This window comes from Bufo bufo, chromosome 9 (assembly GCF_905171765.1).
Source record: "Bufo bufo chromosome 9, aBufBuf1.1, whole genome shotgun sequence".
NCBI lineage: Eukaryota > Metazoa > Chordata > Amphibia > Anura > Bufonidae > Bufo > Bufo bufo.
The window spans coordinates 163,770,202-163,782,740 of NC_053397.1; the positions used below are offsets into that span (position 1 = coordinate 163,770,202).

A 12,539-nucleotide genomic window follows, 5' to 3' on the forward strand; every position below is an offset into this window, starting at 1 on the left:
GTTGTAATTTAGACATTTAAACCTCTGTTCTTTGTGAACCTAAGGCCCCTTTCAGACGAGCTGCGGACTCCCAGCCTGAACTTCCAGCACTGCTGGGGTCGCATAGCATTATATTGAGTTATGATGCTATGTAACCCTTAGGCCTCTTTCACACAAGCGTGTCCGGATAAGGTCCGGATGCGTTGCGGCAAACCCGCGCGAGTAGGTACCCAATTGCAGTCAGTTTCGACTGCGATTGCGTTCCATTGTTCAGTTTTTATCGCGCGGGTGCAATGTGTTTTGCACGCACGTGATAAAAAACAATGTGGTACCCAGACCCGAACTTCTTCACAGAAGTTCAGGTTTGGGTTCAAGGTTGTGTAGATTGTATTATTTCCCCTTATAACATGGTTATAAGGTAAAATAATAGCATTCTGAATACAGAATGCATAGTACAATAGGGCTGGAGGGGTTAAAAAAATAATAATAATAATAATTTGACTCCCCTTAATCCACTTGTTCTTCCGTCTTCTTCTTTGAGGAATAGGACCTTTGATGACGTCACTGTGCTCATCACATGGTCCATCACATGATCTATTACCATGGTGATGGATCATGTGACGGACCATGTGATGAGCATAATGACGTCATCAAAGGTCCTATTCCTCAAAGAAGAAGACAGAAGAGATGCCGGCTGCGCGAACAAGTGGACTAAGGTGAGTTAAAAAAATTTTTAACCCCTCCAGCCCTATTGTACTATGCATTCTGTATTCAGAATGCTATTATTTTCCCTTATAACCATGTTATAAGGGGAAATAATAAAGATCGGGTCCCCATCCAGATTGTCTCCTAGCAACTGTGCGTGAAAATTGCACCGCATCCGCACTTGCTTGCAGATGCTTGCGATTTTCAAGCAGCCCCATTCACTTCTATGGGGCCTGCGTTGCGTGAAAAACGCACAAAATAGAGCATGCTGCGATTTTCACGCAACGCACAAGTGATGCGTGAAAATCACCGCTCATGTGCACAGCCCCATAGAAATGAATGGGTCCGGATTCAGTGCGGGTGCAATGGGTTCACCTCACGCATTGCACCCGCGCGGAAAACTCGCCCATGTGAAAGGGGCCTTACAGTTCTGGAATGTATTGGATAACAATGACAGAAGAACTAGAGGGTGTGCAGAGGAAGGTCACCAAGTTAAAGGGGGTTGTCCAGTCCTTTTCTATTGATTGCCTATTCTTAGGTTAGGCCATCAATATCTGATCAGCGAATGTCCAACACACTGCACCCCTGTTGATCGGCTGTTTGGGAGTAACTGTCTCAGCCCCATCCATTGTGTAGTGGATAGTGTTGGGTAATGCATTGCTGCTCCCCTTCACTTCACTGCTTCCATTCACTTTGGAGTTGGGAATTCAATTTTCTCCCTGACTGTGAGGCAATTAGCATCTGCCTCCTAGGGTTTTTTTTTTGCTCTCCTCTAAATCAACCCTGTAGAATTATAGGTTGGACTTGTTGGACTTGTTGAACCTGTGTCTTTTTTCAACTTTATCATCTATTTAAATATTAGGCTAGGTTCACCTCTCCATTTGGTAGTCTGTTCTGGAAGAGGAGCAGACTCCAGGAATTATCGTATCTGGTAGGGATGAGCGAATCAACTTCGGATGAAACATCGAAGTCGATTCGCATAAAACCTTATTCCAATACTGTACGGAGCAGGAGCTCCATACAGTATTAGAATGTATTGGCTCCGATGAGCCGAAGTTATTGCATCGTGAAGTCTCATGAGACTTCGGGTAATAACTTCAGAAATTAATTTGTACTGTGAAAAAACATTTCCCGGACTCGAGTTCGGGTCCAAGGTACCACGAAAGAGTATGTGCCAGTCTTATGATTTACCAATACTAACTTTTTTTAAAAAGAAAATCTGTCTATGATTCCGGTCAGATAATAATGTTTTGCAGAAAATCATTAGAAAGAAGCCAGGCCAAACTTTTAACCACTTTTTTTTAAACCAAGCGGTGACATTGTCGAATGACTCTAGAGAATGAAATACGCCTTTGTATTAATCTCTTTCCTGGCTTACATTCCAGAGAGTAATTGTTTAGCCCATGGCTGCGATGCAGGATGTATGATCAGTTCATGTGATCATATTCAATGAAAGATTATTATTGTTTGCTAGCGCCATGTATTATTTATGAAAGATCCTATTTAAATGTGGCTTCTTATGTTTCATATCACAAGTTTTAATGGTTTCAAAGAATTGAAAGAAAGAAAAGTGGACATGGTGAGTTACGAAAAATCTGAAGATCTTCTTTTTAGGTAGCTTCTACACTAGTGTTTAGTGTTCCTTCACCAAAATGAAAAGAGGTCCATAAGAGGGTGCATGAAATTTTTTTCCCAAAGAGAAGGCTTCAGAAGTTTTGCATTGTTCTTAGTTTCTGTTTTAGTGAACAAAAATTACCTGGATCTTGTCTTAAGGCAGCTATAAATATTCCATAGCTGTCGACTGAACAGCTATCCTCCTCACAACTCCCTCATACATATACATGTTCAGCTTGACTGAGCATGTACAGGGCCATAGAACCTACAGGGAAGATTCCCGGTAGGACGATGCCCAGGGAGCTTCCCAAGCTCTCTTCACTGCCACTGGCTGGGTACATAATGATCTGATGCGCTCAGAGAGGTCCATGGCTCCCTGCCCAGCTGTTTACCCTCATAGACCACTATATGAGGCAGGGACACAGGTGTCTCAAACCGCAGGCTGGAAAAGCCCTGCAGCACAGGCAGTGGTTTGGAACGAGACTCAGGTATTTGATTTTTTTCCTCTTTCCTTGGCCACTTGGGGAGAATACTACTGGGCGCACTATGGGGGTCATTATAAGCGGAAGTCCAGGCAGTATGCTGAAGGCAGTGCTGGCTTGGTGCTGTGGACCGCATCTCAGCTTCTCAGCCCCCTGCTCCATATCTCAATTAGAAACAACTGGAGGAGGACGACAGAACGTGGCCACCACAGAGGAACAGCTTCTGTGGAGGTATTTGTACTGCACGGTTGTATTTGGCTGTGCTGGGATGGTATTTTGTACTGCACTATTGTATTACTGATCCTGCCTACTTCTGCTGACCCTGCCTAATTGTGTTGCCTCATCTTCTGTAAATATGGACATGCCTACAACATAGTTTTTTTTTTCCAGGGCCACTTTAAGTTCCCAGTCCGACTCTGAATATTTAATAGACACTTCTGTTGGCAGCTTACCTCCCGGGAGAACAAAAGGATCTTCCGATCTGAAAAGCTGTGGGGGGGGGGGGGAAGTCAGGAGCTCCCAATACTTACTAAACTGTCGGCTGAACCCACCATTCTCGGAGGGTTCAGCTGACAATACACTAATGTTATGGGGGCCTTTAGGTTGTATTCAGTAGGCAACCTGGACTCCCTGCAATGCAAGTGAAACAAACTAAGATCATCATGTAACCTCATGGTGATCTAAGTCTGGTTCACTTGTACCACAGGAGACCTGGCCTACAACACAATTATTATTTGGAATGCATGAGATATGACAAGAAATTTCTGATTCAAACCCAGCTGTCTGGCTAATTTTTCAGATGACTATTCACCTTTACTACTGAAGATACTAGCGTGGTTTCTATTTGTTTGTGATGCTACATCAAGTCTAATTAGCTAATATGAATTGCTGTGTACTTTCCATCAGGTTCACAGATCATCATTAATTTAGAGTTCAAGTTTTATAAAAAGTAATGGATCCCAGGAATGCAGCACCTACCGTTCTACTAAGATAAAATAGGACTGAATAATTATATGGAAAAAAAAATAAATGTGTGTCATGTATTGATCCTACGTGAATTGGATTCTAGAGTTAGCAACACTGTCCCTAGCGCTGGTCTCATCTCTCCCTATGCTTAGCTCACAGTAAAATGGCAGAGACCGCGTGGGATGAGGCCTTTAAAGTGCTGTGACATCACAGAGGCTGGCTAGCTGCTGATTGGCCGTCTGCACAGCATTATGGGTGATCTTACTTTCACTTTGTAACACGTGTAGCCGCCATTTTAGGGGGGAAAAAAAAGGCAAGTCAGATTCATTATGAATCAAATTCTTCCAAAATTTTGGATCGAATTTCACTTCATATGCTTTGATTCGCTCAACACTAACCAGGACCCCTGCCAATCAACTGTAATCACAAGTCCTGGAACGAGGCACCAGCACTACACTGCCTGGTTCCACCACCAGAGTTTGTAAAAACAGTTGATCGAAGGGGGTGCTGGGAATCGTCCAGCTATCTTAAGGATAAGCCATCAATAAGAGGGAAGATCGGAGCAGCTTAAGGAGGTGCACGCCTCTTAATAAACTTGTTGCATCTTTTGCTGTCTGTGCACCAGACCTGATTTCTGGTGTAATCTGGGGCACATGTTAAATGAGTTGGACCATGGAGGTCCCATCCTTGCCCCACTGACCTTTTGGTAAAGTGGCAAGGGTGTTGATAAAAGCAAACAAATCTCAAACTGGCAAAACTGACAACATTTCTGACTTTTCTATGCCAGAAAAGTGTCAAAGCTATAAGGAATGACCCCGACTGTATCTTTAGTAAACTAAATCAAGTCACAAGAAACTTAAGTCAGCTTACTTGAGGAGCCTCAGTGATCTGCATCATAGTTTGGTGCAGATTCTGCCTACCATAGTTTGACTGGCCTGAACCAGCTGGGATCTGCATGTTGCAGCCAAAATATTGGCACTAAAATATGGATGTGTTATTTCCATGGTGATCCAAACTCCCTTTACTACAACTGCATGTGTTACTGACTACTAAATGTGCAGTACTGCAGAATAGGGTACATGCAAATTTTTATTTAATGCCTTGTAATGTACCAGCATATCTCTGTATGGATCAGTCGGGATTATTAATCCTGACTATGGGTCTGCCCATAGCTCATTCTAGAGTTAGCTGAGGAAATGTGAGAAGTTACTTGTGCTAACTCCTCAGAGTATAGGTCTGAACTCCAGAAAACCACTATCTCTGAGAGATCTACAGAGAGAAAACCATCTCTAATCCACAGTACTCCAGGAAGAGGTTGAGAAAAGAACCAAGAAGGTCCAGAATCTGCAAGGCCAAGCACTGGAGTCAGTCAGTAAGGTATTTGCTAAGGCTGATAGAGACTTTACTGCAGTGAGAGGGACATTGCTAAAACATCTTTCACACTTCAGTCCTGGCCAGTCATATCTTAATCCTCTACCCCTCAGCTGGAAATTACAGTCACCATTGCAAGAATAATACTAGCAGCCTTAGATTCTGCAGAGAGAGAATTTGGAGAGACAGAGGGAAGGAGTACTACAATCCCCATCCTGGCCAATAGCCATACATTGCTATCTGGGAAGTTTTGCACTGTAAATTGTTTGGAATTGTGTTTTGATACCATTGTGCACTTTAGTAAAGACAGACTTGTTCATTTTCTACAACTGACTTGGTTACTGACTCTAGCACCATTCACCATCCACAGGACCTACATCTCCTGCTTTGCTGACTACCATCAGGCATGAGCCCCAAGGGTGTTCCCTGAGGGAAGAAAGAGCCTGCCCCCCTATCACTACCCTAGCACTAGGGAGCATCGGTGTGAGGACTGCCATTGTGAATAATTATTGCAGCCAGAACCACTACAACTCCCATCGTCTACTCCTGCTCCTCCAGGGCTTGCCGCAAATGTACCTAAGATTATTACAAACCTCATTTACATGTTTATCTGCATCCTGCAGTTATTCTACTGCCGAGTAATTTTAATAGCTCCTTGCATATGGCCTGCATAGGTGCAGACTTATTTTGGGCTGCAAATTGCGGTTTGTACATTAATAGAATATTTTACAGTGGTTTAGAGACTGTACAGTAATGGCAGCAAAGCAGCTCTCCCTAACAAGTGGCCTCCACATCACAAAACAAGCCAGCGATGCTAAGTGTGCCGTGCAATGATTGCTGTATTCACATAACTTGGTGCTGCATTACCAGTCGGCCTCTTGGCTAAGATCAAGTGTAGTATCTGTTCTTCAGACCCAGTCGAGCTGGATCTTGGGACTGTACTCCATTCATGGGGAACCATGGATGTTGAGCCGAATGGAGAACCACTAAACAGTAACCCCAGGTGTATAGCGCAGGGTATGGCGAGGCCCTGTGCGAGACGGCCTGGGCTCTGCTGGATCAAAGCCAGGAGGCGGAGTTGTGTTGAAAGGCCGAAGCGCATAGTGCCCCAGGAGTGGTGACCCTGGGGTGCCTAAACTCACAGGGTGTCCGGGCCCACTGAGTATGGCACATTTGCACAGCTCTTCTTTTTCTTCACAATTTTACCACACACCTCTCTTTGCTCGGCTTCAGCCTTGACAAGATGAGGAATTTTTATAATTCCGGCCAAATGTCCGGGCCGTAACCGGCACACATTTACTTATTTATTTTTGTGTTTTCACTGTGTGCATTTTACACGTTTGTTTGTCACTGGACTTTCGAGGTTGCGGCACCCTTATGGGCAACCCACCTTGAGGTCTAGGGGGGGGGGGTGGCCATATTGGTTCCTCACCCCCCTGCAAATCCCCTTGGGCTCTCCAGACCTTGTTGAAGCTCCTGGCTGACGCCCTGGGTGGCAGCCGAGGTGAAAGTCAAGAGCACAGATGGGCGTAGCAGTGTTTACAGTGCCCCGCACACCTTGCTCTTTGCCTTTTACGATTTCATACCTGAAAGAGCTGCCAGTATTCTTTAAAGTAGGTCAATCACATGCAACTGGATCTACCTAAGCTGAAACAAATGTTCTGATGTGCCCGTGACGTGGATAAGCTAGGGGCTGCACCCATTGACTGTGTATCAACAGTATTATAAAACTGGCTTAACCCCTTAAGGACCCAGCCATTTTTCACCTTAAGGACCAGGCAATTATTTGCAAATCTGACATGTGTTACTTTATGTGGTGATAACTTTAAAACAATTTTATTTATCCAGGCAATTCTGAGATTGTTTTCTCATCACCAGGGGCGTAGCTATGGGCCCTCGTGCAAGAGTTCAGCTTGGGCCCCCCTTCCCTCAGTGATTTGTGGCCAGGGGCAAGGAAGCACATTGCCTTCGTGCTGCATGAGGCAGAAATTGAAACGGCACCCCCGCCCCATGCCTAATACTTGACCTAACCCCTTCTCTCCAGTCAGAGGTCTAACTTGAGCAACATGCACTTTCTATAATACTGGTGTCTTCATATGCAGCACAAGGGTCGTTGGGCCCCCTCAGGATCCTGGGCCACTGCTACTTCTGTACCCCCTATAGCTACGCCCCTGCTCGTCACGTATTGTACTTCATGACAGTGGTAAAATTGAGTTACAAAAATACATTTTTATTTATAAAAAAAAAAAATATTTACAAAAATTTTTAAAAAATTTGCACATTTCCAAATTTCAATTTCTCAACTTTTATAATAGAAAGTAATACCTCCAAAAATAGTTATTACTTTACATTCCCCATATATCTACTTCATGTTTGGATCATTTTGTGAATGCCATTTTATTTTTTGGGGACGTTAGAAGGCTTAGAAGTTTAGAAGCAAAAACCCACTTTTTCAGGACCAGTTCAGGTCTGAAGTCACTTTGTGAGGCTTACATAATAGAAACCACCCAAGAATGACCCCATTTTACAAACTACACCCCTTAAGGCAGTGATGCTCAACCTACGGGCCGCGGGCCAAATGCGGCCCGCGAAGCCGTGTCATGGGGCCCCGCGCAGTAACAGGACTTTATCAGCGCAGGGCGCGCTGCAAACGGCACAGGCAGCAAAGCGATGCTGCCTGTGCCTGCAATCTTCCCGCCCAGCGCCGCCTCCTAGCTAATTTAGGCTACTTTCACACCTGCGTTCAGGTGTCCGCTCGTGAGCTCCGTTTGAAGGAGCTCACGAGCGGTCCCGAACGCAGCCGTCCAGCCCTGATGCATTCTCAATGGAGGCGGATCCACTGAGAATGCATCCGCCTGCCAGCGCTCAGCCTCCGCTCCGCTCAGTGAGCGGACACCTGAACGCTGCTTGCAGCGATCGGGTGCCCGCCTGGCCGTGCGGAGGCGAACGGATCCGTCCAGACTTATAATGGAAGTCAATGGGGACGGATCCGTTTGAAGATGACACAGTATGGCTCAATTTTCAAACGGATCCGTCCCCCATTGACTTTCAAAGTAAAGTCAAAACGGATCCGTTTGCATCATCATGACCAAAAAAAAAAAAAATGTAAGCGTTTGCATTATAGGAGCGGATCCGTCTGTGCAGATACCAGACGGATCCGCTCCTAACGCAAGTGTGAAAGTAGCCTAATTCACTGCACTTGCCTCTGTGAAATTGAAGAGAAGCGCCGTAATCTCGCACAGGCGCACTGGCAGAGGCATTGAAGTGCGCATGCACCGTCTTCCTGGCCTCTGCCAGTGCACCTGTGCGAGATTACGGCGCTTATCTTCAATTATACAGAAGCAAGTGCAGTGAATAAATTAGCTAGGAAGCGGCTCTGGGTGGAGAGGAGATCTGTGGATGACACTGAGAGGGGGATCTGTGGATGACACTGAGGGGGGGATTTGTGGATGACACTGAGGGGGGGATCTGTGGATGACACTGAGGGGGGGATCTGTGGATGACACTGAGGGGGGGATCTGTGGATGACACTGAGGGGGGGATCTGTGGATGACACTGAGGGGGGGGATCTGTGGATGACACTGAGGGGGGGATCTGTGGATGACACTGAGGGGGGATCTAGGGAGGGGTGTGGGGATATTGGGGTGGGAGGTCCTGGAGGGGTGTTTGGGTGGGAGCTCTGAAAGGGGTGGGAGGTCCGATAGGTATGTGGGAGGGGGGGCCATAATTTTTTTTGCTATGGGGCCCAGTCATTTATAGATACGCCCCTGATTGGTAAGATTGGGCGGGCACTGGAGCGATAGAGCGCCCTGCTGTAGGAGAAGCTGGCGGGAGATGAAAGGAGGAGGGGACAGCTCCTGGTGGTGTCGGGCACACGGCAAGCATGGCGGTGGAGGATCTGACTGAAGCCTAAAGACCAGACATCAAGGTAGACCTGCAGAAGAAGGTGACAGCGCAGTATGTGATGTATACATGTGTGTAATGTATGTAGTGCAGTGTGTGATAATCACATACTGCACTACATACATTACACACATGTATACATCACATGCCCCCTCACAGTAATAATGCCAAGATATGTGCCCTCTTCACAGACGTAATGCTCACAGATGCCCCCTCACAGTAGTTATGCCCAGATATGTGCCCCCTCACAGTACTTATGCCCAGATATGTGCCCCCTCACAGTAGTAATGCTCACACGTGCCCCCTCACAGCGTTTGCATTTCTTTCTGGCAAAGCTACCTTTGTTCCGGCCCGCGAAATTTATACTAAGTCTAGTGTGGCCCTCAGACGAAAAATGGTTGGGCACCACTGCCTTAAGGTATTCAAAACGAATTTTACTAACTTTGTTAACCCTTTAGGTGTTCCACAAGAATTAATGGAAAATAAAGATGAAATTTCAGAATTTCACTTTTTTGGCAGATTTTCTATTTGATTCCATTTTTTCCAGTTACAAAGCAAGGGTTAACAGCCAAAATAAAACTCAATATTTATGGCCCCGATTCTGTAGATTACAGAAACACCCCATATGTGGTCGTAAACTGCTGTACCGGCACACGGCATTGCGCAGAAGGAAAGGAACCTTATACGGTTTTTGGAAGGCAGATTTCACTGGGATAATTTTAAGCTGTCATGTCACATTTGAAGACCCCCTGATGCACCCCTAGAGTAGAAACTCCACAAAAGTGACCCCAATTTAGAAACTACACCCCTCAAGGTATACAAAACAGATTTTACAAACTTTGTTAACCCTTTAGGTGTTCCACAAGAATTAATGTAAAATAAAGATGAAATTTCAGAATTTCACTTTTTGGGCAGATTTTCCATTTGAATCAATTTTTTTCCAGTTAGAAAGCAAGGGTTAACATCCAAACAAAACTCAATATTTATGGCCCTGATTCTGTAGATTACAGAAACACCCCATATATTGCACAGAAGAAAAGGAACGCCATACGGTTTTTGGAAGGCAGATTTTGCTAGACTGGTTTTTTGACACCATGTTCCATTTGAAGCCCCCCTGATGCACCCCTAGAGTAGAAACTCCAAAAAAGTGACCCCATTTTAGAAACTACGGGATACGGTGGCAGTTTTGTTGGTACTATTTTAGGGTACATATTATTTTTGGTTGCTCTATATTTCACTTTTTGTGAGGCAAGGTAACAAGAAATAGCTGTTTTGGCACCGTTTTTATTTGTTGTTATTTAAAACATTCATCTGACAGGTTAGATCATGTGGTATTTTTATATAGCAGGTCGTTACGGACGCGACAATACCAAATATGACAACTTTTTCTGGTTGTTTGTTTCAGTTTTACATAACAAAGCATTTTTTAAAAAAATATGTTTTTTAGTGTCTCCACATTCTGAAAGCCATAGTTTTATTTATTTTTTGGGCGATTGTCTTGTGTAGGGGCTCATTTTTTTCGGGATGAGATGACGGTTTGATTGGTACTATTATAGAGTGCATATGACTTTGATCACTTACTATTACACTTTTTGTGGTGTAAGGTGACAAAAAAAGGCTTTTTTCACGCTTTTTTTTTTTTTTTTTTTACGGTATTCACCTAAGAGGTTAGGTCATATGATATTTTTATAGAGCATGTTATTACGGACGCGGCCATACCTAATATCTCTGCTTTTTTTATTATTTATGTACGTTTTACACAATGAATTTATTTTTGAAACAAAAAAAAATCATGTTTTAGTGTCTCTAGTCTGAGAGCCATAGTTTTTTCTGTTTTTGGGCAATTATCTTAGGTAGGGTATGATTTTTGCGGGATGAGAGGACGGTTTGATTGGCACTATTTTGGACTGCGTATGATTTTTTGATCACTTGCTATTTCACTTTTTATGATGTAAGATGAACTAGATGATGAGGAGAACGAGGATGACAACAGGAAAGTGGGGTCATCCTCGTCCTCACTGGGGCTATCGGAGTCGGAGAGCAGCTGGGCGTATGCCTCCTCAGCTGAGAACATCTGGCGGGCCATCTTCTAACGCTAAAGGGGAGTGTGTGTGTGTGTGTGTGTGTGTAAAACTTTGGTGTGGGCGATGCGCTAACAGTGGCCGAACGGTCTTTTACGGCTAAGAGTGTCGGCCACAGTCAGCGCACCTACAAAAAGAAAAAAAAAGCACTTGCGCCCCAAAAAATGTGGGGGGGGGGGGGTCCAGCTGCAGCACCCCTTCACCTCGCAGGACCTATGAAGGGTAATTGGTGGTGTATATTACACCACCGATCACCCTCCTATTCCGGGTCATCGGAAACCCGAATGACCTGGAAACGCTGCAAACCACAGGTCTGAATTGACCTGTGGTTTGCAGCGATTGCCGATACGGGGGGAGAGGGGGGTCACAGGATCCCCCTCGGCATTGTCACAGGGTGCCTGCCGAATGATTTCAGCAGGCACCCTGTTCCGATCACTGCCCGCTGCGCGGCGGTGATCGGAAATACACAGGACTCGGACATCAGGGTGTACATGTACGCCCTGTGTCTGTAAGAGGTTAAGTAATTATAATTAACGCAGCATTATTGCGTTTTACTAGTGAAGCATTATTATCAATCACTTTTCCCATAATAATCTGTGCATCCTCCTTTAGCAATGCCCACATGTCTGCTTTCTATGTCCATAAGCAGGGACTATTGACACTGGAATGGAGCGCTGAAGTTCGGGTGCCATTGGAATTATAAAGGTAAAGTACATCCTCATTTTACAAAATAAGATTAATTTAGTTAAAGTAAGTCAAGCCAAGGAAAATCTTTAGGCAGAGTAGATTCTTGCATATTACTACAATCGTGGTCAGGATCAAACAAGCCCTTCGAAGGGTTATCCCATGAACAACATGTATTTCCTATCCACAGGATAGGTGATAAATGTATAAATCGCCAGGGATCTGACCATTGGGACCTACAGTGATTCCCAGAATACTGGTCCCCGAGTCAGTCCCTTGTCTGAATGTAGCAGTAGTGCGCATGTTGATCCACTACTGGGCCCAGGTATTGTTCTTGCACAGGGGCCCAACCTTTGTCTGTGTGTGCCACTTAACATCCTAATATGCATACCCTCAAAAGATAAAAATGCATGTTTCCCTATGAAATCATTTATTTGCAGACACCTTAGTGCAGGGGTACACAACATGCTGCCTGGGGGCTCACATGTATTTTTCAGGAGCAGCGATGGGTAAGGGTACTTTCATATATGCATCACTGCAATCTGGCAGGTTGTTCCGGCATAGAACAGCCTGCCAGAGTTCTCTGGATTCGGCCATTTACCACCAGAGCCCATTGACTATAATGTGAATCAGTGGGGATCCAGCCCTTCTCCTGCATAAAAAATTGCTGCACGCAGCAGTTTTTGTCTGGATAGCGACTGTAGACTATAATGGGAACCGGCGGGCACGTGGCACTATCTGGCTTTGCCAGATC

The 12,539-nt window shown here is 44.9% G+C and overlaps 1 protein-coding gene across 1 annotated transcript in view; it reads right to left on the minus strand.

The window, feature by feature from the left end:
• The window catches only part of TEF (TEF transcription factor, PAR bZIP family member), a 38,192-nt gene that overhangs the window by 24,770 nt on the left and 883 nt on the right, over nt 1-12,539 (minus strand). The window lies entirely within an intron of this gene.